The following is a 6,142-nucleotide window of genomic DNA, read 5'->3' on the forward strand; positions in this document are numbered from 1 at the left end:
TCTTGATATTTTGTACCAAAAGCATGATTACATGTACCAATTTAAAAACCATACCGTTTTAACGTGTGAGCCCAAAACAGCTAAACTTTTGCACAAGTATTTGCACTCCCAAAAATGATTACTCATTTCACCAAATTACTACCTCTATTCTCTTCACTCACAAAAACTTCTCATGATACCTTTAACACTACCATTAAATTTATACTGGAGTGATATTTGTCTTATGGAATAGCTTTTTTGGTTTGCACGTATATGTAGATTCTCACAAGTTTGTTTGTTTGTTTGTTTGCTTAACGCCCAGTCCACCACGAAGGGTGATATCAGGGCGGTGCTGCTTTGACATTTAACGTGCGCAACACACAAGACGGAAGTCGCAGCACAGGCTTCATGTCTCACCCAGTCACATTATTCTGACACCGCACCAACCAATCCTAGCACTAACCCCATAATGCCAGACGCCAGGCGGAGCAGCCACTAGACCCCCCGCGGGTTAGGGGGAGTCCCATATTGGTTGGGACTAGAAAGAATTTACCCGATGCTACCCAGCATGTCGTAAGAGGCGACTAACGGTTCTGTTTCTTCTCTTCTTTTGTCTTATTTCTGCCTTACCAGTCCTTTCACCTATATTTCCTTCCAAGAAAACTCTCCCTACTATTCCCTGCAGTTTTCCAATTCTTTTCTTGTTGTCTTATTTCTACCTGACTGGATCCATCACCTTTATTTCACTTACCAAAAGTCTTCTTTTCCACATCCTTATTTCTCTGCACCCCGCATGTCGTATGAGGCGACTAACGGATTCTGTTTCTCCTTTAACCCTTGTTAAGTGTTTCTTGTATAGAATATAGTCAATGTTTGTAAAGATTTTAGTCAAGCAGTATGTAAGAAATGTTTAGTCCTTTGTACTGGAAACTTGCATTCTCCCAGTAAGGTCATATATTTATACTGACATCGAATGCCAAGGATATATATTGTACTACGTTGCAAGCCCCTGGAGCAATTTTTTGATTAGTGCTTTTGTGAACAAGAAACACTTAACAAGTGGCTCTATCCCATCTCCCCCCTTTCCCCTATCCCATCTCCCCCTTTCCCTCGTCGCGATATAACCTTCGTGGTTGAAAACGACGTTAAACACCAAATAAAGAAAGCAGCCACTAGATTGCCAACTTTAAAGTCTTAGGTATGACCCGGCCGGGGTTCGAACCCACGACCTCCCGCTCAATGGGCGGACGCCTTACCACTAGGCCACCGATTCTCACAAATAAATTTGGACATTTCTCCATAGGTGACAAAGGTTCATCGGCCAAAATATTGCACCTGCAAACCGTGACGGCGTTCCCATGCGAGGATTCCTAAAATTCATATGCAGTCCAAAGTAACATGACCTCCGAGATCTGTTTTCAATGCAAGTGTCCAGCATTGCATTTAATATTACGCCCTTGATACAAAATAGAAAAGTGGTTACCATGTTTTGTCGTTGAGTACATCATAGGTTCTTTTATTCTACATACGATAGAGAGAACGCCCGTGCATGTCAGTGATAAATAAACCATCTCGTCACACGTGTTTAAAATAAACGCTCAAATAAGATCGGGTCAAACTGCAGTCTGGCAGGGACCTCACTAAAGTGTATTTGTCCACAGAGGACCAAGTCACCGAGAAAAAACTTAATTCACGAAACACTTTGTTGGTTGAAGAAGGAAAAACGTGTGACGCGCTGGGTTGAGGGGAACTTCAACAAACACACACACACACACACACACACACACACACCCCACCGCCACAAATTGTAAATTGACCAGCCTGGCGCACCCTTTGAAAAGAGATACTGTCAAAATACACACACACACACGAACGCCCGCACACACACACACACACACACAACAGTAACTACCTCCCATCCCCACCACCACAGGGAGGTTTTTGCCCTACACCACTTCACAAGCCTGTGTTGTGAGGCCCATCAAGACCTCATCGGTTTCGGCGAGCTAGGTTTACGGATTCCGCCCCTTTAATCCTTTGACCTTGTACCTTTATGTGCTCTTCAGTCAGCCTCGCTGTCTGAAACAAGTGGTTTAACAAAAGCTAAGTAAACGCGGCTCTCTTTGAAGTCGTATCGAAGGACTCGCTTTGAGAAAGATGGGGTAGTCGACACAGGACTGAAAGTGGCGATCACGATTCGATATCAGTGGTGTTTATGACACTGTGGTATTTGATGAGAGACTGTGCCACCCATACCTTTTACACACTGTCTGCAATAAAACTGCACCCATCCCACAAGCCGTGAAGACTGTATTGTCTTACCATTTATTGGGCCCCAATCGGCCCGTTTTGATGGCTGTGACAGAAGACTCCTCTCTCTCTCTCTCTCTCTCTCTCTCTCTTTCTCTCTCTCTTCTCTATTCTCTCTCTCTCTATTCTCTCTCTCTCCTCCTCTCTCTCTCTCACCAACAGTCTTCAGTGTTTTGGTGTTTAATCGGTGTGTGTAGACTTACTAAAACTCCGGCCGAAATGAGTGCTCATGGCCAAATCGCATGTTCAAACCTGATATTCCTTGTGTGCACAACACAGCTGTGCTGCAAGTGCTGACTTCTGCCCATCAAACTGTTTCTACTTTTGGTTGGACTCTGTATTGGAGATACTTATCAGCTGCTATCCATTTAATGACCTTGCCACTTTGAGTAGCAGCCGCCGGACGTGACCTTTAGTTGCACGCAGTTCGTTTTGGCAGAGTGTATTTTACGCTCTGGTTTATGAAAACGCGGACTGAACTTTACCAATCGATCGTTTTTGGTAAAAAACAACAACTCTTTTTTCTCTGTTTTGATTTTAGTTCTGTGTAACACTGACCTTTGTGTTTTGGTCCATTTGTTCTATTGTTAATTTGTTCGTCTTACTTGCTCGTTAGTTTTCTATTTGGCTTTATTTATCTGTGCGTGTTACTTTTAATTTTATGCTCGAAGATTAGCTCAGTGACCTAATATGCCTGACGGCACTAGAGCATCCGGCCTTCGCGCCGGACACGTAAACGTCTACCATCTATACAACAAATTGCCTGATGTTAGTTTATTACTTAGCAGGGCAAATCGCCCAGTTCACCTTTTCGGAATAAGCGAAACGAGACTCGATTCTCGCGTTACCGATACTCTTATCCAGATCCCGAATTATTCGGTACTCCGCCGTGATGGCGGTGAACACGGTCACACGGGTTTGGCACTCTACATTCATGCCTCGATTGCTAACCTCACAGTTAGAAGAACTGACCTTGAAACAAAAAATGTGGAATGTATGTGGGTCGAGGTTAAACATTCTAAATCGTCTGCTTTGTTAGTAGGCTATGTCTATCGAAACCCTGCAGAAAGACAATGTTGGCGCGATGACTTTGAGTCGATGATGGACAAAGTCAACGCTTGCGGGTCCAATATTTTGTTATTAGGTGACTTTAATATTGATCTAAATAAGCCTCAGTTAGCATGGGCTAATACTACCTCGCTTTTTGGACTTCATCAGCTTGTCCAGGACCCAACGCGTGTAACTAGCACCAGTACCACATTAATAGATCACATATATACCAACCATGCGTCCATGGTATCAAGGGTGTCAGTGTCTAAAGAAAGCTTCAGCGATCACTATCCTGTTTTTTGCACATGGTCATTCAAGCTGCCCAAGCGACCTCCCAAAGGCCATACAACTATCAAGTATAGATCATTTAAAAATTTTAATCAGTCAGAGTTTCTAGCTGATCTAGCCGTTGCGCCATTTCGTGACGTGTTTGGTCACAGTGACCCTGATGGGGCTTTGGAAGCTTTCTATAATGTTTTTTTACCTGTTATTAACAAGCATGCACCACTCCGAGAGAAAAGAGTTAAGCATCCCACGCTTCATCCCTGGTTAAACACGGACTTAATCAATGCCATGGCCCTTCGCGACCACTTTAAGCAAAATAAAATGGCTACAGAATTTAAAAAACAGAGGAATAAAGTCACCAACATGGTGCGTGATGCAAAACGTAGCTATTTCAATAAACTGGTGTCAGACAAAAGGGACACAGCTACTCTGTGGCGTGCTGTCAATGAAATCACACATAAAACTCAGAAAGGCTCAAATCAAGCTGCAACTACTATATCCCCTCAAACTTTTAACGATCATTTTCTTTCCCTTGCCGATAGACTGCTGACTGCAGCCCAAGGCAATGCAAACCGAGATAAGTACGAGTGTCCAGATATTCTTACTACGTTCTGCTCTAGTAAACTGGAAAAAGCTTCCCTTTTCCGCGTACCACCAATTGCGGTACATGAAGTGGGAAAATACATTAAGGACCTTAAAAACAAGAAATCGATGGGGCCTGACAATATCCCTGCACACCTCCTTAAAGTGGCTGTGCCATATATGGTTGATTCACTTACATACGTGTACAATTTATGTATTGAAAATGCTATATTTCCTACCGTTTTTAAAACTGCCAAAGTAGTACCACTGCCCAAAACTAGGGATGCGTCGAACCCCAACAACTTTCGTCCAATTTCTGTCCTATCGGTTTTATCCAAACCACTTGAAAAGCACGTCCACCAGCATTTACTTCAGTATATGGAGATCTGTAAGCTTTTTCACCCGTCTCAATCTGGGTTTCGTCCAAAACATTCTTGCCATACTGCTCTTATTAAGATGTGTGATTCTTGGCTGTCAGCCATAAACCGGTCTGAAATAGTGGGCACTGTCTTCCTCGACTTCAAGAAAGCTTTCGACACAGTGGACCATACTACATTACTTTCAAAGCTATCCGCGTATCTCCCTAAGTCTCCATTTCTAGCCTTCTTTCGTTCTTATTTAAATGATCGAAAGCAATATGTCCTTCTTAATGGGAAACTGTCTACTACAGGTCGTGTCACAAGTGGGGTTCCTCAAGGTTCCGTTCTTGGTCCACTTTTGTTTTGTATATTCATTAATGACTTGCCACTCCATATTTCTGATCCTTGTGTTATCAATGACCTTTTTGCTGACGACTCATCTGTGTACACTTTCTCAAAAAATCTGAACGTGTTAGAGTCATCACTTCAAAGAAGCCTCGATGAAATGTTTACTTGGTGTAACACTAATACTATGATAGTTCATCCTGCAAAAACCAAAAGTATGGTAATCACTTCTAGACAGAAACATCAGCTGGCCCCACTTGTTCTAAAGCTTAACCTTGGATCATCACCGATTGAGCAAGTCCGTGAACATCGGGTTCTAGGAGTCACAATAGATTCTGAGCTAAACTGGAAATGTCATTTAAACAATATAAACAAAACGCTGTCGAGAAACATGTTCTTATTCTCGCAGCTACGATATTATGTCGACACTTCAGTTCTTAAATTATTTTACCATGCACACATTCTTTCGCATTTAAGTTATGCTTCTACGTTATGGGACAACTGCAGTGATGTTCACATGATCAAACTGAATTCTCTCCATCGTCGTGCAGCTAAACTTATGATACCTAACTCATCGGTCACTACTGACGAAAAACTGAAACTGCTCGGCCTCCTTCCGTTGAACCAGCAGCTTAAACTGAATAAATCATTATTCATGTTTAGAGTTATGAACAAGGAAGTCCCAGAGTACATTCTGTCGCTGTTTCAAAAAGCAACCAACAGGTATGGTTCTAGTAAATTTATTCCACCTCGCCCCCGACTAGATTTGTACAAGTCTAGTCTTGCATTTTCAGGGTCATCAGTGTGGAATTCACTTCCAACAGCATTAAAATATATTCCATCAGTCAAAGCCTTTAAAAAGCAAATACACAGACATTTGTTTCAAATCTGATTCCAAGTGGAGCATTCCACCGTTATTGTAACCTAGTGGTGATTCAAAATGGGTTTACTCCGATGTATTAAACCGTCCTAATGTTATCATACATACCGGTTATCTTATAGCAGTCTCTTTTCAGGGTTACTGTTTCTGTTGTTACTGTTGTGTTGGTATATCCTTTGTTGTAGTTCTTTTCTTCCTTTTGCTATGTTGTCGGTATTTTTTGTAAAATACAAATGACTTACTGTTTGTTATTTTGCTTGCTCGCCGTTGTTGTTTCATTTGGACCATATGTTTCTAGTGCTCGGGATTTTGTTTAAATTTTTTTTATTTTTATTTTTTATTTTTTTTATTA

The 6,142-nt window shown here is 41.9% G+C and overlaps 1 non-coding gene across 1 annotated transcript; it reads right to left on the minus strand.

Moving 5' to 3' along the window:
• Positions 1-1,180: 1,180 nt before the first annotated feature.
• On the minus strand, positions 1,181-1,252 carry Trnan-auu (transfer RNA asparagine (anticodon AUU)). The gene has a single exon. It is a non-coding gene; the product is annotated as a tRNA-Asn (tRNA).
• Positions 1,253-6,142: the final 4,890 nt, after the last annotated feature.

This window comes from Littorina saxatilis, linkage group LG12 (assembly GCF_037325665.1).
Source record: "Littorina saxatilis isolate snail1 linkage group LG12, US_GU_Lsax_2.0, whole genome shotgun sequence".
Lineage (NCBI taxonomy): Eukaryota > Metazoa > Mollusca > Gastropoda > Littorinimorpha > Littorinidae > Littorina > Littorina saxatilis.